This window comes from Mustela putorius, unplaced genomic scaffold (assembly GCF_011764305.1).
Source record: "Mustela putorius furo isolate JIRA1106 unplaced genomic scaffold, ASM1176430v1.1 tig00003869_pilon_pilon_pilon, whole genome shotgun sequence".
NCBI classification, from domain to species: domain Eukaryota; kingdom Metazoa; phylum Chordata; class Mammalia; order Carnivora; family Mustelidae; genus Mustela; species Mustela putorius.
In genome coordinates this window covers 1,560,504-1,584,982 of record NW_025422021.1, presented here as the reverse complement: position 1 = coordinate 1,584,982, position 24,479 = coordinate 1,560,504, and the positions used below count along the sequence as shown (strand labels likewise).

Genomic DNA, 24,479 nt, shown 5'->3' with positions numbered 1-24,479 from the left:
TGCTCTCCTTTCAGAGACCTGGTGCTGTTCAGTCTACTTGATCGCTCTTCTCCTAACACTCCTTCTTGTTTACGCTCTCAAACCTTTCAGGTTGTCTGAGAGCAGTTCTCCCTACCTCTGCATTTAAAGTAATAAGTAATTTCCTGTAACCTTCTATTTCCCTATTTAGCTTTAGAAAAATATCACATTATGTTACATAATAAAGCGTTGTCCATCCCCTCTTCTAGAATGGATGTTCTGTGAGGGCAGGGACTTTGGTCACTGCTGTTCCTGGAGTCAAACCAGATGGTACTAGAGGGCCATCTGATAAAGACATGTTGCCTGAATGAATTTTTTGTAGTAGCAAATGAACATATAAACAAAAGGTAAGAGAATGGTGATGAATTGTGACATATCAATAACATGAAGTATTACCAACTCCTGAGAAGAATGAATTAGAGCTATATCGCGGAGGGGTTTCTAAAATGTATTACGGAAGAAGTACAGGAACAGGAATGTGTATATAATACGGCCCCAAGCAGTGATCAAACCTTACACCTATACATGATTTCATGGGAATGGGTATAGAAACACACTCACCAGGTTGTAAATGTTGATTATCTAGGGAAGAGTGTACAGGATGATTGTTGAGCAGGATGTAGAAAGGGAGCCAGAAGGCTACAAGTTGGAGGAAAGGCAAATAAAATGATTGCCAATATGGGATCCAGCTTCACACCAGCTTCAGTCACATCCTTCTCCACTGCCACTCCCACCGAGGCTTAGTGTCAGGCTCTGACACCAGGCGGCTGATTCACCCCAGTTCAGTAGTCTCCTTTGGGAGTCAGTGTTGATGTTCTGGTAGAGGTTCCAGGAAGTGTACACAAGTCTTGCCCTTGCCTATCACTTGAAATCTTGCATTCTCTGAGAAAGCTATTTGTCTTTTACTGAGTACTTTACTTTTGTTTTTTATGCAAGGAGTCCTTGATGCTCTGTGGTTGTTACTTCTCACCTTTCGGGGGTTCTGAAGAAACACTGTGAAGTTGATTCCTGACTGCTTGGGCCTTTTCTGTTCACTAGGGCCCATAAGGCTCCTGAGCCAGGGAAGTGTACCTGGGAGGATGACAGCATTGATTAATGGTAATGTGCTTTGCATACCTTTGCATACATGTAGGGAACTCTGTGGAGCTCTCAGAAATTTTGGGAAAAAATAACAAATAGAAATGATAAACATTATTTATTTATTTATTTAAATATTTTATTTATTTGACAGAGAGAAATCACAACTAGGCAGAGAGGCAGGCAGAGAGAGAGGAGGAAGCAGGCTTCGCGCTGAGCAGAGAGCCGGATGTGGGGCTTGATTCCAGGACCCTGGGATCAAGACCCGAGCTGAAGGCAGAGGCTTTAACCCACTGAGCCACCCAGGCACCCCAGAAATGATAAACATTTTGAAAATAAAGCAGCATTACCTTAGAAATACAAGAAAGCAGAGGTAAAATATATGGTTAAAATCACTAACAGTACAATTGATGACCAGGAAAAAAACCCCATATTTTCAGGTAAGAATATATCCCCTTTATCATACAGCTCAGTTCTCTGAGCTTTATATTTATTAGTCTGATTGTATTTTCTACCAGCTCTAAGGATGGGATTGTGTCCCGTTTTTACTGACATTGGATGGCAGTTTACATTCATCCATTTGTCTTCACTTTAAATATAATAATTTAGGGATGCTAATTCTAAACTTAGACTCCCTGAAGGCAAGATAACATTTCATAGTGACTGATTTTAGAAGACAAAATTGTTTTGCTACAATATAAGTGTACCATTACTTCTATCTTTACAGAGTTTCTAGCTTATTACTGTCTTAAAGATGAACATCAATAGTATAACTTGAAAAAGACATAAAAAATTGTCCTAGTGCAAAAAGAAACCGGGCCAAAACGTGCCACAAGCCATTTTGGACATTTTTAAGCTAGTTCAAAAATTATTTTCCTGAGAGGAGAAAAAGATGTTTAAATTCTGAATTTGAGAAAAATCCTAAGAATATTTATCTGAAACTTAGGTTTTCTTGAGCAGTTTCTTCCATCAACATATTTATAAAACACAATTCTTTCTTTTTCTAAAAAAAAAAAAATACATAATATGAAGAAGAGACATGGGGGTGATAGACTAACATCATGTAAAAATTCTGAATTTCAAACATGCATGCTTAATAATCATCAACCAACAACAAATTGCAGTTATTAGTAATTGTTTTCTTTTACTACAAATGCTGGGACTTGATAGTACCTTGCTTAGGACAGAAGTCTCTTGATTGTGTGAACTAGCATAACTCAAAAGAAATATATTAATAAATCAAAAAATGGAAATACCCTTTTCACTTTTTTTTTTTTAAGTTATGTTGGAGGAAATCAGTAGTATATAAAGGGCAGTAGGTCGAACTGCTGCTCTTTCTGTGGTCTCATGATTGATCTTTCACCTTTTGTTGCTTTAAGTAAACTCCTCTGAAAAGCTCTTTGTATAGGGGCAAGGAAGAAAGGGTTGGGGGGTTTTGTAGTGTCCTTTTCAAGATTCATGAGCTAGACTTGAATAAGAAAGCCATGCTGAAAACCCATGCTATTAGAATTATGGGGGAAGTTTACATGTGTTGATTAGCTGAGAAGCTCACTTTCAGTATTATCATGCTACAGTCATTCCACTTGTGTTCTGATAAAAGTTAGTATAGATATTAGACATCAGCTCGATGACTCCTGACAAGACCTGTTTCTATAGAGCGAACCCTCTAGCACCCTAGGGTTTTGTTTCATTGTAAAGTCTAACATCTTTACCCTTTTTAAGATCTTGGAACCTAAAACAATTAAATAATGTACTTCAATCTTATTAGTAGAGAAAATAGAAGAGAAAATTAGTAGCAGAAAATGTATTGACTAACTACAATGGCCTTTCATCCTGAACACCTAGCGTCACCCTGGAGAATCTTCACAGTAATTGAAATAAAAGCCTTAGCGAGCTCTTCCCTGTATTATAAATGTGTCTGCCAAGCACATATGCCAGGCAATATGCTCAGAAGCATATTAATGGACAGCTGTTTAAGATAATATTCTTTATAAATGTCATTGACCTATCTACTCCATATTTCTAGTCTCTTCTAAGAGTTATAATTTTATGTTCTCATGTTAAAACTACATGAATATAATTCATTTTCAATAAAATGTCACCAAAGAATAATAAACAGAATGTCTTTCTTTTAACTATACAAATGTACTGATGTTATCTGCTACTCTAGAAACAATAGGAAGTGCTAAAAAATAAGTTGAGAAATAATTTCACTTGGAGAGCTCGTTAAATGTTTTAACATGATTCAGATATGAAAATCATGAAACTAAAAAAATAAAAATAGGCAGGTTACCAGGAACATAATGAGCAATATGTAAGTATTTTCACCTGTGAATATGGAGATCTTGAAAATAAGCATTTAAAAAATTTATAACTGGGGCGCCTGGGTGGCTCAGTGGTTTAAGCCGCTGCCTTCGGCTCAGGTCATGATCTCAGGGTGCTGGGATCGAGTCTCGCATCGGGCTCTCTGCTCAGCAGGGAGCCTGCTTCCCTCTGTCTCTCTCTGCCTGCCTCTCCATCTACTTGTGATTTCTCTCTGTCAAATAAATAAATAAATAAATAATCTTAAAAAAAATTCATAACTAAAATTTACTGAGTGGAGTAAACTTTTAATATTTTATTTTATGATCCACACATTATTTTTTTATAAAATTAATTTGCATAAATGCTTAATTTCTGTACCATCTCTTAATTCCATTCTCTTATATTTTCTTTCTGTATACCGACACATACACATACACACTTTTCTCTTTACTAAATACAAACATGGAATATTCTGGTGAAAATTGAAAGATTGAGGTCAGTATATAATTTCAGATAATGGCAGCTATAAACACTAGAATTTTATTTAGAAAATACAAAGGAAGTATTCCTAAGAAGTGAAAAAATAATTACTTTGTGCAGGCTAATTTTACATGATTATGGAACATATGGATAAAATTATATACACCAAAATTATTCATAAACTGTGACTTTGATGACGAATTTCTTCAGTGAATAACTTTATATAAAAATGAAGAGCAATTTGCTTTTGTGACAGTGAGACACATTCTTCCATTAGTGGCATCTATGTGAATAAAGACTTTGCAGATCCTCTGGGTTCCCTAACCAATAAAGTGGATCTCATTGTAGATCTATCTGAGCCTTGTCCCGGGCAGATGATGCTGCAAGAGTCAGCATGTTAAGTAGGCTTCATCTAGGACAGTGACGAGTCCCTAATGTGAGGAATAGAGCTTCTCTGGGCTTCAGCATAATGCTCTAACTTCTGGTTGCAGATTATACCTTCATTTACTTTTGTTTACTTTCAACTAGACAGGATGTCTGTAAGATTCATGAAGAATGAGCCCTGGCTCTTGGCCACGAGAAAGTTCAAATCCTTTCTTGTATGTTACTTTCTAGAGCTTTCCCCCACAATTTTTATGTATTGCTCTGTAACCAACAACCACAAGTTTATATTTGCTTTTTTTTTTCTTTTTCTGAAACCCCCCCAAGTAAATGTGTTAGAAATTGGAACAGATTGTCTGATTGTCACTTGCCCTGTGATTATTAGATAGTTTATTATATTTATTATTTTGAACGGTCTGTTTGTGCTGCTTTCCTTTTACTTAAGATATACATTGGTATCACTTTCCACTGAGAGAAATCCAAAAGGAATTTTTGCTTTTACAAAAAAAAGAAAAAAGGCAAGAAACAAAAATAGCATTCAGCATTTTTTTTTTTTTTTTTTTTTTTTTTTTTTGCAGTGAGTGAGGCAGGATAGATAGAGGCGGTGTTTACCCCAGCTGCGAGAGAGACCCCACCAGCTTCTTCAGGAACCACACCCAACATCTCGGTGTCTGCCATAGCTTTGAACTGTGTCTGAGAGTATCTGGCTTTATCTAGATTTGTTTTGTGGTTCCATCAGTAAGATGTGCCCTAAGAGAGGTTTTTGGGGGGGGTCTTGGAATGCTCAAAATCTGTTACCTATAAATTAGTAGTAATTGCATCTTTGCCTTTTCTCCATTCTGGCTTATAAAATTTCATGGGCACACTCTACTTTCAGGTAGTGGGGGAAGCTGTACTTAGTGAAGTTTATCCTTTGCTAACAGACTTATTATTGAGTGGACATGACTTCTAAGCCATTAAAAATAATATACTGTCTTGATCTGCATCTTCCAGATCCAATATGAATTAGCCAAGCAGCTGGGCTGGGCAAGGGTGTTTCTGGCTCCAAGAGAGAGAACAGTCTTTCTTTCGTGGAAATGCACATAACTTATGAAGTTGGAGGCAGAAACATGGACGGGGATAAGATTGTCCAGGAAGAGGGAAGATAAAGAAAAGAGTACAAAATAGCAGCCTGCTGATTCAAAATTTAAGCTGAGAAGGAAAGACTCAGAAACTGAAAAGGAATAGCCTGCACAGAGAGGACGAAGGGAGTCGTGAGAAGATTGGAGCCATCTGTAGTGTCAAGTGTTGCAACAAGCTTAGGAACGGGAGAGCAGGGAGAACAGACAAGCAAGCTCAGGGAAGCTGGTGCCTGAGACTTCACGGGGGCTTCCAGAGAGCAGTTTCAGAAGAGCTGAGAGGACTGGGAAGTGAAGCCACGGGCCACAAGCAACACCTGCAGAAATATCTGGTGATGGGGAGGAAGAAGTAGCGTGGATACGCTGAGATAGAAGCCTGAGGGAAGAGGTGCATTGGATTTTTTTGTTCCTGGCAATAAAATTCCAATTCTGATAAAAATATGAGGATTTCATCTAGAAGGTCTCAGGGCTTTTGCTTTAATATAACAAAATAGAAGTGAACAAAATAGAAAAAGTTAATTTAAGTCTCTTGACATAAATTATATTAAGCTTAAACACAAAATTTATTTATTTATGAACTCTAATGAGCTTAATTTAGGATACACTGACACATGAATATTAGTTAAAATGACAATGTTCACACTTTCTGTTTCTGTGAATACTTTGTATCAGTACTCTGTTGATGATACATGACAAATACAACGCTCTTAGTTCAACATTACATTAAAATGCATTTTGTCTTCAAAATATGCTAGCATGTTTCAGGGGCGCCTGGATGGCACAGTTGGTTACAGCACTGACTCATGTTTGCAGCTCAGGTCATGATCTCAGGGTCATGATTATAGAGCCCCAAGCTGAACTCTGTGCTCAGTGTGGAGTCTGCTTAATATTCTCTCTCCTTCTCCCTCTGCCACTCCACCCTTGTGTGCGTGCACTCTCTCTTTCTCTCTCTCTCAAAATAAAGAAATAATTCCTTTAAAAAATATGCTAGCATGTGTCCTAGAAATATAAGAAAATATTTTCTCTATAATGGAGAGTTTCGAGTGCAACTTCTGAAAATAACATTGGCGGGGAGGGGGGGACAAAAAAGGCAGCTTCTGTAAATTAAGATAAAAAATAGTCGTGTTAAATAAATATTAGGGACTAACAAAAAGGAACACATGTAAAAAGACACAAGAATGGTTAAGTTTTACATTCCCTTAAATAAATCTGTATTCCTACTGGTTCAGCCTGTATGGTGATGAGATGCTTCAAACTTGATATTGGCTGGATTTAAGCAACTTAAAAAAACAAAGTGTTTGTTGGGAGCTTCTTCCTCTTAAACATCAACTTTTGGTTTTTCTTAAGGCAGTATCCTAGGTCCCCATCTCTCTTGGGAGTACTCCTTCCCTGTGTGGCTTCATTTGTTCCCAAGGTTTGGAGTATTGTCTGCACACTAATGACTACCACGTCTGTATCTGCAGCAAACACTGCTGTGCCAAACTCATTGTCTGCTTTTTTTCCTCCTTGTCCTCCTGCATCTCCTCCTTTTTCTTCTCACAGCTTAATCAAGGAATAATAATTGGCAAGCAATAAATGGCTCATATTTAAAATGTATAATTTGGTAAGTTTTGACATATGTATTTGCCCATGAAACCAGCACCACAAATAAAATGGTGGCTATAATGATCCCTCCCAAAACTTCCTCATGCCTTTCCCCCACCCCCTCACTAGTCCTCAGGTGACCAAATACCTGTTTTGTCACTGTGTATTGGTTTATGTATTCTAGAATCTTACACAAATGCAGTGATTTGGTATAAACAGTAGAATGATCCTTTAGCATTTAAAAGGTTTCAGGGCTATAGCTTTAAAATGACAAAGCACAAATAAGCAAGGTTACTTTAAAGAGCTATTTGAAATAAATTTTTCAATATTTTTTTTAATCTGGCATTTTTTTTTCACTCATATTGATTACTCTGATTCATCCATGTTGCTGCATTTACCAGTAGTTCATTGCTTTTTATTGCTCAACGGTAGTATTCCATTGTACTGGTTTTCCATTGTATGAATATCCATTTACCTACTGATGGGTATTTGAGTTGTTCTAAATTTTGCCTGTTACAAATAAAACTGCTATACATATTTGCATACGTTTTAACTGATCTTGGGTAAATACTGAGGGTTGGAATAGCTGGATCACATGGTAGATGTATGTTAAAAATTGGGGGAAGCGGCTGAACTGATTTCTAATGCAGTCATACCATTTTTTTTTTTTAAAGATTTTACTTATTTATTTGACAGACAGAGATCACAAGTAGGCAGAGGCAGGCAGAGAGAGAGGAAGGGAAGCAGGCTCCCTGCTGAGCAGAGATGCTGAGAGAGATGGCGCAGGGCTCAACCCCAGGACCCTGGGATCATGGCCTGAGCTGAAGGCAGAGGCTTTAATCCACTGAGCCACCCAGGTGCCCTGCAGTTGTGCCATTTTTAATCCCACCACCAGGGTATGAGAGCTCTAGTTATTCCTTATACTTGTCAACACTTGGTATGGTCAGTATTTTTATTTTAAATCTAATATGTGTGTACTGTTACCTCATTGTAGTTTTAATTTGTATATTCCTAGTAACATGATGTTGAGTGTCTTTTCTGTGTTTATTTCCTACATGTATATCACTTTTGGTGAAGTATCTGTTTACATCTTTTGCCTATTTTTTAATTGGGTTGTATCTTACTGAGATACAAGTCCGTTACTAGATATTTGATTTGCAAATACTTTTTCCCAGTCTGTGGCTTGTGTTTTCATTCTCAACGGGGTCTTTCAAAGAGCCGTTGCCTTTTATTTTGATACTTTTGGTGTCATATTTTTAAAATATTTGCCTAAACCAGAGTCACAACAATTTTCTCCTATATTTGCTTCCAGAAGTTTTATAATGGTATGTTCTACATTTAAGTGTAGGGTCTGTTTTGATTTTTTTTTTTCCTTTTTGGTATAAGGTATTGATCAAAGTTCATTTTTCTGCATATGGATATCTAGTTTCTAGATATGCATGGGACCACTTTTTGAAAGACCATCCTTTCTCAATGAAGATACCTTTTCACCTTTGTATAAACAAAACAAAACAAAAAAACAAAACAAAACCCCAAAAACACTGTCTGTCCATGTGTAGTTCTATTTCTGTACTCTATTCTGTTTCATTGACCTATTTATTTTCATGCCAATATGACACTACTTTCATTAAGTAGTTTATACCCATATTGAAATCAGGTAGTGTTACTTGTATAACATTTTACCCCCAAAGTTGTTTTGGCTCTTCTAGGTCTTTTCATTTCCATATGAATTTTAGAATGACCTCAGTGAAACTCTGTTTATTTTGTGATTCTCTTTTTTTCTCATTCCTTCATTTTGATAATTCTTATTAGTTGCCGTATCTTTCAGTCCACTGTGCCTTTTCTTTTGCAAAGACTAACTTCCTTTTCATACAATTCAGTGTATTTTTCATCACAGACATTGCAGTTTTCATCTCCAGAAGTTTTGTCTTTTATTATATCTTCCATATCTCTCCTTGAGTTTTTGAAAATATGGGGAAAAAATTCTATAATAATCATTTTAATATTCTTGACTGCTAATTCTATCATCTGTGTCATTTTTAGGTTAGTTTCATTGATTGGTTTCATTGATTGGTTTATTTATTTATTTATTTTCCTTATGATGGATGAGACTTTCCTGATGCTTTGCATGCCTGGTAATTTTTGAATTGATGCCAGGCAGTGTAAATTTTATCTTGTTTATGTGAGATATTTTTTTATTCCTATAAATAATTTTGAGCTTTATTTGGAAAATATTTGATTCCTTTAAATCTTTAAAGATTTATTAGATGGGATCAGAGCACTGTTGAGGGCAATGACCATTACTATAGCAAGATACTTCTGAGTGCTTACCTAATGCCCCATAAATCATTATTTTCCAGTCTGGCTGTTGTGTACAGGACTATTCCCAGCCCATGTAAACTGTAAGTTAAATTACCTCTCAACCTTTAGGTGGTTCTTTCTCAGTGCTCAGGTAGTTTCTTCAAACGCATGTGATGGTCAGTGCTCTACTGAATAAAGGAATTCTCTGTAGATTTCCAGGATTCTCTCTCAGTGCTGCTGTCTTCAGTTTTTTGTCCTGTGAACTCTAGCCTTCTTGATTTTTCGGGACTCTTAACTTCATTTGCTCTACTCAGGGCATCTACCAGAGTTCCCTTCCCTGTGCCACCTTGTGGGAACTCTCTTGGGGATTTAAGTAAAATCATCTTAAGACTTACCTCATATATTTCCTGTATCCTAGGGATTACTCTCCTGTTGCCTGATATCAAGGGTCTTGACAACAGTTCTTTTATGTATTTGTTAGGTTATTTTATTCTATTTTGGTTGTATGTGGAGGCCTTCTCTAGCTAGCTTTTGGATCTCTCTCTTTGGTTGATTCACATTAAGTTTCATATTACACTTAATATATCCAAATGAGAACTCTACCTTCTATGAAAACTCTTCTTTTCCCATCTCAGTATATATCACCAACCACAAATTGCTCAAACTTAATACCTAGAAGTCATTTCTGATTTCTCCTTCTTCATGACCAACACCCAGTCCTTCAGCAAGACATAGATTACACCTCCATATTATACCTTCAATCCATTCATTTCTCATCATTTCTACTCTGTGATCTCATTGCGGGTACAGTCATCTTTCATTGAGATTCTTGTAATAGTCTTCTAACTGATCTCCATGTTTCCTCTTTGCTTCTTCCTTTATCCCACCATAATTATTCATTATATGGCATTGTTGTGAACTTTAAAAACTGTAAACTAAGTCAAATCACACTTTTAAAAATTCTTAAGTCCTCATTATACATAAAATAAAAATCCAAGCTCCTTATAATGTCTTACATGATACAAAAGATTGACCAACTTTACCTTGAACTATTCACATCCTTCTTAACTATGATCCAGCTACACTAACATTTTTACTTTCTAGAAAACTCCAAACTCTTTTCCTACCTTAGAGCCTTGTCACCACGTGGAATGTTTTTTCCTTAGTTCTGTGGTATGACGGATGCTGTCTCATTTTTCATGTCTCAACTTAACTAATAATAACTCTGCAGACAAGCTTCCACTAACTTTTCTATTTAAGTACTTTGTTTTCTATCATACCCCACCTGTTATCTTCATGGAACTCGATCACCTTGCACTTATATTCTGTAATTATATAGCTATTAATATATTTATGTCTGTTTCTACTAGATTGTAAACTTTGGGAGGTCTGAACCATGTCTCTTTGCTCACTGCTGTATACCCACTACTTAACACTGCCTGTCACATAGCAGGTATTCAATATATTGCTGATCAATTAAAGGAAATGATTGAGTTGAAATAACATTTGTTGTGGTTTCCTGATGCTAGAAAAATTATTGTTGCTACTTTTTACAAATTGCTAAATTCCCCCAATTAGAGAATAATCTCTTTAAGAGTTAGTACTTTGGGAAAAAATTATACTTTTTAGATTTTCATTTAGGAGATCATTTCCTTAGGATTGAAATCAGATGGTAGAGTAAATATGTGAATACTGTAAATATGTGAAAATGAGGAGGATATTCAGGGGAGAAAGAATGGGAGAGTGGAAGAAAGAGGAAAAAAGATTTTGGGACATAATACAAACATAAATTTTGTTATATTTACTCACTTAGGTGAATCCTAATCATTGTATTATTTTTTAAAAGATTTTATTGATTTGTTTTAGAGGGAGAGCAAGCATGAGTAGTGGAAGGGACACAGGAAGCAAGAGAGAGAGAGAATCTCAAGCAGACTCTGCTGAGCATGGAGCCCATCACGGAGCTTGCTTTCATGATCCTGAAATCATGACCTGAGCTGAAATAAGAGTTGGGTGCTTAACCTCCTGAGACATCCAGGTGCCCCATTCTATTATTTCTATATATTTATATGTTCCAATGGCTGTAGTATAGTTAATGTTTATATAATAGCTACTATATCTCATTTAATTTTCATAACCCAGTGAAAAAGTTAGCTTTATTATTTCCATATTATAGATGGGAAATGAAGTTCAGAAGATTATACTCTTCCCTCAAAGTCATGAAACTAATACTTGCCTTCATAGTATGAGCTTTTCCTTGCTCAGTCCTAGTGCCAGACAGCCTGGAGTTCTTGAAGTCTTTTTCCAGATGTCTACAAAGAATCTTCAAAATATAGGTACTATGACAGACAAGAGACACAGCTTAGAGATCAGGCTGTTGTTTGTGTATGTTCAAGAGCACTGCTCTCGTTCCAAGACAGCTCTCATATTATAAGTGCTATTCTTATGTGTAAAAATTGTCAAGATTCTGTTACTTGCCAAATCTTCAGTAGCTAACATTAGCTAATTACAAGTCCCACACTCCTGTGATATTTAGAATTGCTAAAAGCACAATTATTAAGCTAACATCAGCCTTTGTGCTGAGTATTATTAACTTTTAATATCTGAAATTCTGTGTGGACCTTGGTTTGTCAAAGTTTTTTATCTAAGTTTTTGGCCCTTTTTTCCTTTTCGTACACAATAGATCATACTGACTAGATTAGAAGTAACCAGGGTTTAATCTTTATTCACTCTGAGATACTTTGATGCCCAAGAAGCTTTCAAACAGCTACAGTTGGGTGGGCTGATCTTATTGCCAAGTTGAGGTTGGTATCTCTGTTGCATAAAATTGTAATTTCTATTTTCTCTCTTTCCTACCTTACTACATTGTCCATCAAGTTCTAGCTGCAGGGTGACCTACTTTATTTTCTTGTTTTCCCATGAAGTTTGATCCATTCATAAATATCTATGGAGTGAGTACCATGTACCAGGTTTTTAGTGCTAGATACATGGGTAGTAAGCTAAAAGATAAAAATATGTGTTTGTGGTTTATATTCTAGCAGAGAGATAAACATGAAACAAGACAAATAAGGAAGTGATGTAGCATGTTAGAGAGTGTTAATGTTAGAAAATATAGGAGGAAGTGGGAATTCAAGAGCCTGGAGTCGTTTGAGATGGGAAGAGCTGCAATTCTAAATAGGATAATCAGGGAAGGCATCACAGAAAAGATGACGAGAGGTAAGGGAAGGCGCCATGTAGGTGTCTGGGCAAGAGCTTTCCTGTTAGAGGAAACAGCATGTGCTCTGAGGTCAGTGCATGCCAGGAATATGCCAGATGCAGCAAGGAGGTCAGAGGGGAGAGTAGAGTGAGCAAGTAGAAGGAACTGTAAGGTGAAGTTAAGAAAACACACACACACACACACACACACAGAATAATAGATGGTGTAGGCTTTATGCAGCATTGTAAGTACTTTAGCTTTTACTCTTGAAATAAGAGGCCATTGGGTTTTCACCAGAGCAGTGATATAATGTGAATTTTAAAGGATTACTTTGGCCTCTGTGTTGAAAATAGACTCTAGGGGCCAAGGTTGAAGTAGTGAGACCACTTAAGAGGCTATTTTAGTGTTACAGACAAGATGAAGATGGCTGGAGCCTGGAAGGTGACAGAGAAAGTCATCAAACGCAGTGAGCTTCTGGGTATATTTTGAAGGTAGAGCTGACAGGATTTGCACTAGATTTGATATGGATATGAAAGAAAGGGCAAGGCAAGAATGACTCCAAGATTTTTTGTTTTGATCCACTAGCAAGGTGGATTTGCCATTAACAGAGGTGGGAAGACAGAAGAGCAGCTCTCAGAGGGGAGGCTCAGGAGTCCAGACATGTCAATGTGGAAATAACCCACCTGGATTTTTTTGTTGTTGTTGTCTTATTGTTTTGTTTTGTTTTTAAGGTTTTATTTATTTATTTGACACAGAGAGAGAGTGAGAGAGGGAGCACAAACAGGGAGTGGGAGACGGAGAAACAGGCTTCCTAATGAGCAGGGAGCCTGATGTGGGGCTCGATCTCTGGACCCTGAGATCAGTGTCTCAGCCAAAGGCAGATGCTTAAAGACTGACTCACCCAGGTGCACCTCACCTGGTTGTTTAATAGGTCTTAAGTCAGCAGTTTCTCAGTTAGAATTTGGAACCAAGCGAGGGGTCCAGCCTGAATAGATTGTATTGAGAGCTGTGAGACTGAATGAGATCACATAAAAAAAAAAAATACATACATAGATAAGGTGTCTAAGGTCTGAGCTCTGGGGTGTTCCAAGTTTGCAAAGTCATCTAAATAGATGAAGGGGAAGATTAGTGTTGACTTGAAAGCAAGGTGAAGAAAGGAAGAAGAGGTGATCACCCTTGTAAAATTTTGCTCATAGAGTCAATGAGAAGAAGCTGAACACTAACCAGTGCATGAGGCAATATGGGGGTCCTTCGTGGTCTTGGAAATAGTGGTTTGGGTAAAATGGTCAAGGCCAAAGCTTGAGTGAAGTCAGATGAAGAGAAAATGACAAGAATATGCATATGGGCCCTTTGACTTTTATTTTGATTTTTTAAAGATTTTATTTATTTATTTGAGAGAGAGAGGAAGAGAGAGAGTAAGCCAGTGCAAGTGCATGAGTAGGGGGAGGAGCGTCAGGGAGAGGGAGAAGCAGGCTCCTGACTTGGGGCTCAATCCCGGAATTCTGGAATCAAGACCTGATGTTTAACCTACCAAGCTACCCAGGTGTCTCTGGGTCCTTTGATTTTTAAGCATTAGGGTCATTTAGAAGATTCTTATTCCTGACAACAATAGAATCCACACAGATAGCTCTTTTCTGGAGTATTTTAGCTTATCCATCACTGCAAAGCAAATTTTGGGCTCTCTTTCTGTCTGATCATTGTGCATGACCTCTGCGCTGAATTAGCTGTTTTTCCCTTGAGGAAATTCCTCTTTCCCCCAAACTGTGGAGCTTTCTCTCAGTTTTCAGTGGCCACTCTTCCTTGCCCAAACAGAAGAAATAACTATTTGTGCCTTATAGAAAAGTATATGCCAAATAAAAGAATAAGAATATCCATGTATTTCTGTATTAGTGGTATTTGTCTGGCCTTCTTTTGTGGATAGAACTTTTCTTCAGAATGGATAATGTCATTAGCAAATGACAGAAATTAATGCAAAAATGGTTTCTACTCTAAGCTGGTATTCGTATATGTCCACAAGTTTCGGTGAGAAAAAGTAATACATTTTTTCCAATGTTAAGTGCACAGATTTGCGAGAGAAAAAAAAAAGACTAGTCAAAAACTGACTCTCAAGTATTACCTGTGTGTGTGTAGGTGTATCTACATATATACACAAATAAATATGTGTATGTGTGTAAGTTTATTTTGAAATAATATGGAATTTACTGAAAAGTTATAAGTCCAGTACAAAGAATTTTTCTGAGAGTAAGTTGACACCATGTTGCAGCATCACCCCCAAACACCTTAGTGTGTAATTCAGATAAACAAGAATATTCTCCTGTATTACCATAGTACAACCATCAAAGTCAAGAAATTAACACTGATATGTTACTACCATTTAGTCCACAGAACTTATTCAAGTCTCACCAGTCGTCTCAGAGAATTCGATGTAGGGTCATGAGATATATTTAGAGGTAATACTTCCTAAAGTTCCTATCTGGAAGAGTTCTTTAGTGATTCCTTGATATTTGTAACGTAGACACTGGTCACCTATTTTGTAGACTGTTTTCCGGTTGAGTATGTTTGATGTTTCCTCAATATTAGATTTAGATTGTGCAGTTTTTTAAAAAAATATTATTTTAGAGATAGAATGAGTGGGGCAGCGGGGAGGGTATGGAGAGAAGGAGTCTCAAGCAGACTCCCCACTGAGCTATGCCCAGCAGGGGCTTAATTCCAGGACCCTGTGATCAGAACCTGAGCTGAAGTCAAGAGTTGGATGCTTAACCGACTGAGCCACCCAGGTGCCCCAGCTTATGCAATTTTGGTGTGAATATCACAGAAGGGATGCTCTGTTTTTGTACAGGATATTGCATAGCCCAATGCTTCACATTATTTTTCTCAGTACTGGTGATGTAACTTTGGTCTGTTAGTTAAGGTTGTGTTTGTTAGTTTTCTCTGGTGTGAAGTTATTCATTTCCTTTCATAATTTAATCACTATTTTTATGGAGATAATTAGAAACTATGCAAATGTCTCATTCTTTACTGAACTCTCTCTTTCCCTAGCTTTAGCATGCATTCATGTTTGTTTTTTTAAGATTTTATTTATTTAGGCGTGCCTGGGTCCCTCAATCATTAAGCATCTTCCTTTGGCTCAGGTCCTGGGATCAAGCCCCACATTGGGCTCCCCACTCAGTGGGAAGCCTGCATCTCCCTCTCCCACTCCCCCTGCTTATATTCCCTCTCACTGTGTCTCTCTCTGTCAAATAAATAAATAAAATCTTCTAAAAAAAAAGATTTTATTAATTTATTTGACAGAGCGAACAAGCACAAGCAGTGGGAGAGGTGGGGAGAGGGAGAACCAGACCACCTGCACAGCAGGGAGCCAGAAGAGGGGCTTGATCCCAGGACCCTGGGATCATGACCTGAGCTGAAGGCAGTTGTTTAAACCACTGAGCCCCCAAATGCCCCTTGTTCATGTTTCTTTACTGAATTATTATAATGATGGTTGACAAATGGTGCTTTTCTAATTCTACCATTTATTCTGCCTTTATTAGCTGTAGTCTACCATAAGAAAAATCTTTGTTTTTCCTCATTTAATCATTTATCTGTTTTTATTACTATGAATTCATGGGTTCTTATTTTATTCAATGATTTATCATTTACTAATATGATTACTTATTTTGATGATTATTTTTTCCCAGATTTGGCCAGTGGGAGTCTAATCTGGTTTCTATGTATTTTTAGCATATTCATTTAATTCACTGAGGACTTTCCTACTTTCTGGCACAAGGAGGCACATCTTGTACTTTCTCTGTCCTGGCCCTGGAGTTAGCTTTTCTCTAAGCAGCTCTGCTTCCTTTTATAAAAGGTGGTATTTAGAAACAAACATCTGGGTGTTAGATGTGTTTATTCTTGCTGGAGTGTCGATTCTCCCAGGTTCTCCTAGTCAAGAGTATTAGGGAATATATGCATATATGTATTTATTATAATTATATATAATAAATTATATTTACACTTATTTTGTATTTTCACATCTGTCAGTGACTGTTGAAAACCTTGAGTTTGCACTGATACTCTAATTCTAGTCCAATAACATGAAGCTCATTTCAGTGTTCTCCCTTTCCATACAGAAATTGTACATATAGTGAGAAACATGGCTCACCATACTAATATGATCTCCCCTGTATGTAAAATCTCCTACCTCCATAATCTCACTACCACTACCCCCTAAACAGTAACTTCCTTAACTTCTCCTCAGCCTCCAAATATGCTCCAGGTTGGTGACCACCATCTCCCCTTCCTCCTAGTCAACCTCCTAGTCCCTTCTGGGCTCCAACACCACAGTACCATGCACTGGACTGGGCCAATACGGTCCTATCACTCTCCTATCAACTCCTACCTCGCTAAGAAGGAAGGAAGGAGGCAAGGAGAGAAAGATTATATTCCATGACCTTTTAATGAACTGTTAACATTCATAATTCTGAGTGTTCTTCTTGAATCTACAAGGATGACAAATTTAAGAAGCTGATGCAGTTTTAACTCACATCGGTCTTATGATTACATTTTCCATAGTAAATTGTGTAAATGTAATCTCAGATACATTTATTCCTTCTCAGCTTCAAAGTCTTTTTTCAACTATTTTTATGAAATACTTGTATTTTCATCTTTGTGAGAAAATAAACATTTTGTCTTTTTATCCCATGTAGTCTAATACTTTTGAGTGGAGGCACTTTTGGGAAGCCTTAGCAATTTCTGTATGAAGTTTATTATCTGAGAAGACAGTGACATATTCCTCAATTTTAGTAATTGTGGAAAAAATGCCACCGTTTCCTCTGGCCCCAGTCGAGTCAAAAAAAGATTAATGTCTCTGTCCCTTGATAGATCAAAAGGAAAACCTGGGGATCAGTGTCATTTTGACTATGAACACTTACTTATTATAAGTAAATAATACTTATTTGACTATAAACACTTTGTATTTATTTATTCTTTGTAATTCCCTTTTTACTATTATTTCCAAGTGTAGGTAATCTGTTTGCTCTTTAAAAAATCAACAAATATTAATTCCATATATAATACAAAGATGAATCCTATAACTTAGCAGAAAAATTTTTAAAGACAGGTATATAATTTTAAACATTTTAACTAAATTTATAATTTTTTATTAATGTCATATACAGTTAATATACTACATTATATATTTTTTTAAAGATTTTATTTGTCAGAGAGAGAGGGAAAGAGAGAGAGAGAGTATGTGTGTGCATATGCTGGGGGAGCAGCAGGCAGAGGGAGAAGCAGGCTCCCTGCTGAGCAGGGAGCCCAATACAGCACTCAATCCCAGGACTTTGGGATCACGACTTGAGCCAAAGGCAGACCTTAAACAGACTGAGCCATCCAGATGTCCCTACATTATATGTTCTACATGCAAACATATATTAACATTATCTGTGCTATAGAAAATCAACATAAAGAGGTGAGGGAATAGTTTAAATAATGAATTTTAAAAGGAGGAGAGTTCAGGAGAGCCTAGCTTCTATTTGTAAATTAGGTGATGGTAGGAGTCCAATGAGAATGCCAGTTCAGTTGAACAGAATGGATAAAAGCCACATTCTGGGAGATGGGTCAAAGTGGAAGAAATAAAGATCGAAGCTGGTCCAGATACTACTTAAGTTTCAGGTGACAGTTCGAACACCACTTTTTACAGGAAGCCTCACCCGAGCCCCCTGCTGGCCATTGCTTCCTTAGCAGCCTACACTCTTTCTACTGGATCACTCACTAGATCTTTTGTTCTGTTTTTTCCTGTAAGTATAGAACAAAGACCGTATCTTCACTCATAAATCTCGTAACACAGTGCTTGACCTGTAACAGGTGTTCGGTAAATTAATTTTAGCTTGAAAACAATAGAAGAAGAGTTTGAGAGAGCAACATGGTCCTATATTCAACTACAATGAAATAACCCAGAAAAATGCTTGGTTAATTTCCTCCATTAAGATCTTCTAGATACAATGGAAGGAGAATGGATTAAAAAAAAACTAAAGTTTCCTAATCAAGCAATGAAATTAAGCAAAACTTGAGACCCTGTCGGTGGTATTGTAATAGTGTTGTATGGTGACAGATGGTAGCTACACTTGTGGTCAGCATGGTATAATATCCAGACCTGTGGAATCACTATGTTGTACACCTGAAACTCATGTAACATTGTCTGTCAACTATACTTAAGAAAGAACAGCTGAGACACGAATGCTAAATGTTGAGGTTATCATAAATGTTAAAAATGAAGCGGTATAGAGAAATGAATGAGAGAGCACTGGGGAATCAGATCATGTTGGTTTGAATTCATACTGTACTTATTAGACCTGTGATCTTGTGTTATAACTTGTGTACCCCACAGTTTCCTCATCTTTAAAATGGAGATCATAACAATCCAATGACAAGATTGTCATTAGGTGTGGGTATGTGCGTAACTTGTATATACAGTAAAATCTCAACAAACACAAGGTGTTCTTATGCCTACCTCAGTTTTACAATCTTGGTTCTTCATTTGGTTTAAAATGATTGAATTTAGTACAAGAAAAAAAAATCCTCCAAATGCTATTGATAACTAGTACACAGAAACTTTCATATTTTGGACTTCTTAGTAAAAGAGGCACGAGGTCCTAGAGGAAAAGAACGCTGTCTTGTCCTCCAGGTTATCTCATGTCTGGCACACACTCTATTACATATGGAATTTTGGCACCAAATAGATAATAAATATAAAAGAATTCACCTTTAAAAAAAAATCTTCTGGTCTCTTTTTCTGTAACTGTGCTTTCATATGTAGAAAAATTAAGCCTGAATGCGAGAGAGCAGTTCCTGATGAAAAACCAAGATTAGAGTGGAGTTAAAAGTTTGAAAGACTTAAAATTGAAGTACTGAAATAAACTAGGTATCTGGTGGTTGGTAGGTCTGCATCAACATTGTTTGCCAACTCCAGGTTTGATCTGTTAGATAATCGTAGTGCAATTACCCTATCTACCATCTAACCTCACAATCTCACTTGAGTATTAGAGATAGCTCAGGTGGCACTTAAAAATTGGAAAACAAATTGATTTTGTATGTCTGCCCTGCCACCACCAAAAAGCAGTCCCACATGCCTTTCATTAGTAGAACTGTGTATATAATTTACACATAAAGCTATCATAGAGTTATCATCCTAGACAGTGTGCCTGGGGATAATGTGGGAATTACGCTCTTTTGTGTAACTGGGAAGGTCTCCAAGATGAGTGCCATTTCTTGGAACAGCAAAATTCTTTTCTCACATGAGCTACATGACAGAGGAGTGTTAAACAGCTCACCCATGGATGCTGGCAGCCAAGTGATACCCAAACAGAGTTCTGATTCTGCATTATGTAATTGGAAATCCCTGCAGTGCAATAACTTTTCAATGTGCACAATGATCTAAATTAATGTATCACTTCTACTCAGGGAGAACTAGGCTGCCAGTGATTTCATTTTTTTCCCCCTCTTAGTTGAGAGATACAGTTTGTCTTAGAGAAAATTGTAATGGATGTTCCTGCATGTCTGTTTTGCAGAATGAAGATATGTTTTGGGCTGTCCTTTTTGTTTTTCTGCTTAATCCTTTGATATGTGTGAGCTTCATTCATTTCAGTGCTATTTGTGTGCTGGGGTGTGTGTGTGTGTGTGTCTGTGTGTCTGTGTGTGGGGGGGATGTGTGTATTTCTGCATTAATTCAGTGGGTGTGAGATACTATGAAGGTGCCATGGCTATTGTATATGTTACTTTTATGTCTTAGGTATGGTTGCTTAGTGGCCAGACTGTGGGAGATATTTTTCCTATGGCAGTAGATAGAATTCTGGCAAATTCTCAAAATGATGCCATTGGCTATTTTAGAATTATTACTCCTGGATCTGTTTCCTACGATCCTTTCCCTTTCCTGAATGTGTTTGTCTTTCTTTCAGCTTCAGTTCAAAGGTATTACTGCTCCTTGATCTCATTTTTCATAAGCAATTGTTTACCCATGGTGTTTTGTGCTAAAAAGAGTATTTCAATGGAAATTACTTCCTTTGGTTCATTTTCAGTACGTGTTTTACAGTAATACTTTGGCTTTCACCAAAGGGAGATGGTACTGATTATTTAGAAATGGGCATTTTGATAGTTCCCTTGTTGAACTCAAATGTCTGTAAAAATCCTTTACCTACCATTAGCCTTTACTTGGATTCTCTGGAGGAATTCAAAAGAAAAATGTCTTTATATGAAAAATGTGACTTTGCAATTGGAGAAGAACGTATGTTTTCTGGGAAACCAAACTCTTCCTTTATCACTTATAAACACATCGAGCTCAGCTGCCCTAATCTAAGCTTTCACATTCTCTTTCTTGAACCCCAGCAACAGTCATGTAAATGGTTCTCCACATCTGCTCTGACCCCCTCTAAACTGTTCACACACATAATTCATATTGGATCCTATCAACCTCCTCCTCTCCTCAAAACCAACCACGTACCCAGGCTTAAAATTCCTCAGTGGTTTTCCTTTGTTTCTTATCATGGCTTTCAGGGCCCGGCTCAGCCCTCAGCTTCGTGCCATCCACCCCATGCTTCTCCTACTCCGAAGTCAAGTCTCCCCCATCTCCCTTCGGGCCCACAAAGGCGCAAGGTCCCTCCTACCCATACCCAGATCCTTAAACCTGCAGTGCAGTAGTTTATACTTCTCCTGTTAACTCTACTTTCTTTTGATATTAACTCAATTTTCATTTCCTCAGGGAAGCTTTCCCATGGATGTAATTTGTTCCTTTTCCTTTAATGTCAGACTCCCACAATCACTAGATTTTTCTCCTCTACGGTACATTTTACAGTTGTAATTTTATATTCATTTTGTGGAGTGATTTGGATTAATATCAATCTTTCTTAAGACAGGAAGGCAGAAATTATTTTTGTGTGACTTTATATCCCAACACCAAATACGGTGCTTGGAATGTGGGACTCCAGAATTTTTTTTTTTTTTTTTTTTTTTTTTTTTTTTTTACTGAATGAAGAAATGAAGCCACATGGCAAGAATTTGGAATAAACATTTACTAAGTCTGTTGTGATGGTTTAAGACTAGAAAATATGACTGCTAAGCTATTAAAGTGTGTTAGAGCTTTTCTCAGTGAGTTGATCTTGGTTATCAAGTTCACTGGCTACATTGGAAAGCAGGATCGCTTAGATTTTATCTGAAAAGACTTTACAGGGCAAGTGCCCCGACTCATGAAAGAAAATGAATCTGGGGTACATCTTAGCTCCTTGGTGTTTACAAATAGAGTTTGAAAAGCGGTCAGCATGTCTGAAATGCCTATGGGAGGAAATATATAATCATATTGTAACCAAAAAATGTTTATTGAGATATTACTAGGTGTCAGACAGTGTACTAAACTTTAAACCTTTGATAACTTATTTATATTCATAAGTCTTCCGAGGCTTTGGTACTATTATTATCTGCTTTTCACAAGTGAAGAAACTGAAACATCTAAGGAACGTACCCACAGTCACAGAATTAGGAGGATTCGAGAGGTTCGTAAGAGTCAAAGACCCAACTTCTATGCTGCCTTATTAAAAATAACATTACTAGTATCTGTTTTGTTGAGCAAGTAGAAGATGAACATTTTGTGTTTTGCCTAAGAAGTAGGAGTAGGAGATGAAAGCTTACCTTTGAAAATAAGTGCAGTGCCTGGGATGAAAACTTATCTTTAGGAATAAGTAGGGTGACTCAGTTAAGCATTCAACTCTTGGTTTTAGCTCAGGTCATGATCTTGGGGCCGAGAGATCCAGCTTGCTGAACAGTCTGCCTGACATTCTCTCTCTCCCTCTGCCCCTCCCCACTGCACTCTCTTTCTCAATCAATCAATAAGTCAGTCTTTTAAAAACAGTGAGTGCAGATGTTTTGCTCCTCTCTCAGTATGAAAATCATCTGTATTACATTTTTAAAAAAATGAATAAAAAGGAAAATAGTAGCCTATTTTATTCTGTCTACTCATTTTTAACATTTTTTGTATTGTTTGAATCTGTACAATACAATCCCAATATGGCTTTAAAATTCAGGTAATATTAATAATATTATTAATAGTATTAATAATATGATGCCTTCCATTTATGTGCCATTTTACAGTTTATTACGTATTTTCACTTACATGCTGAATTTAATTCTTCCCAATACTGCCTAAAATAAGAATTATGATATCCATTTTAAAGATGTGAAGGTGAGGATTCAGCTCTCAAGCATAGAGTGGATGGCTAGATCAGGGCTGCACTCCCCATCTTCTGACCCCAAGATCAGCACACAGGCTCGTTATCACAGGGCCTCTCGGTTTCCCCCAGATCACAGGATAATCTGCTTCTCTGACAAGGTTTCAACGACAGGACCTGTGTGCTAGTCAACATATGCTGAAACACTTGGTTGCATTGTGTTCTGTTTTGTTTCATTTCTCAGTAGAATTTAAAATTCATTAGACATGGTTTCTTTTACGAAAAAGAGAAAAACTGAAATGTTTTGTTTTTTATCAAAAAAGTTGACCCATCAAGTTAAACACATATGCACATTTAGTTTATGTATAATTTATATGTAAGTGTTAACCCACTGAGCCACCCAGGTGCCCCAACTTTGTATGTGTTAGTCATTACTTTATAAGACTGCAATGGAAGTATGATTAGTGACATTTTCAATACAGCTCATTAGTATGATTTCTAGTAAAAAATGGTCTCAGACCGAGCTTGACACTATTTTCTTATTGTTAGCTGCTGGGAATCTGTGAATACAAAATGTTTAAATATATGGTAAAACAATTAAAATGGCATTTTTATGATAGGTTATATTGTCAAGGCACAAATGCTGACATTTTTAATGTCATGTTTATTGTCTTTCCTTTTCTGAAAGTCTGTTTTTGAAAAGCTTCCTTTTTAATCTTGCTCTGTTTACACCAAACGATTCAAAATACCTTCAGTGTAGTATTAGCACAGGAAATTAGTGACAACAGGGTAGCCTGCCTGACCTGAAGACCTCCAAAATTTTACTTTGAAGGCCTTGGAGGGTGCAGTGAAATTCTTCCAGCATATACCAAAGTGCAGGACAGATAAACTGAGAACAGACTTCTTCGAGGTTGTATTTTTTTCTTATTTGAATTGCCAAGACTATAATATGATTTAGATTTCCCCTCAAGTTTTGATTCTTTTCTATAGTGTATTTTATGGATAAGCCTCCACATCATCTCCCATGGTGGCTAGGAAGATGGGAATTTTATGAGCCTGCAGAAATAGAATAAAGAAACATTTCAGTATTTTTTCATTAAAGCATCCCTAGATGTAAAATGACAAGGTCAGCCAGGAGTTCTATCAGTAGTTACAGCTGGTTATCTAAAATCAAAATTACAGGACACAGTGTTCTTAAGTTCTGAGTTGAAAGTACAAATGTTGCAATCAATGTGTGTTTCATTTTGCAAAATACTGCAGTTCCTTCTTAACCGTTTTGACCTTTACAAAGAAATTTCAGGAGAGACCAACCAACCAACCAACAAAAATGCTTTTGGACTCCTTCCTCAGCAGAACAATAAACTTTATTATATATCTTACTTTCCACAACCGTGGAAAGCCTTTGCTGTGTGAAGAAGGAGAAAACTCAGAGGCTGAGAAGACAGGAGGTGTACCAGAGCAGTGAACAAGAGCTCAGAAGACCTGGCAAGGCATCTTACCAGGCCTCCCTTAGTAGTGAGTAGGCCTGCCACTTAAACAGCCTTGAAACCAGCACTTCACCGGCTGCATAGTTCACGATCCCCAGCCTCTCGAATTTCTCGAGTTATGACAGGGCCATGAGGTTTTCTAAGTGAGAGTTCTGTGAAGCCTTATTCCAGTGTCAGATGGTATCTTCATCATTTTTACCCTTTACACAAACTAACAGTTCTTTTTTTGCGTGTCCTAACATCAGAGTTGATGAGTTCTCAGTTGCAAAGTGAATGTCTCAGGAAGTACACATCTGGAAAAACCAGATAACTGCACTTAAGTTTGGCCAAATCAGCAATGTTGTTA

General features: G+C 37.1%; 1 long non-coding RNA gene across 2 annotated transcripts in view; it reads left to right on the top strand.

Annotated features, from left to right (window-relative positions):
- Nucleotides 1-24,479, top strand: part of LOC101683227 — a 47,826-nt gene that overhangs the window by 2,298 nt on the left and 21,049 nt on the right. The window contains exon 2 of one of the 2 annotated variants that reach the window (XR_006602513.1): nt 955-1,116. The exons of the other annotated variant lie outside the window; for it this stretch is intronic. This is a non-coding gene — a long non-coding RNA (uncharacterized LOC101683227). The remainder of the gene's footprint in view (nt 1-954; nt 1,117-24,479) is intronic. 2 annotated transcript variants of the gene reach the window in all.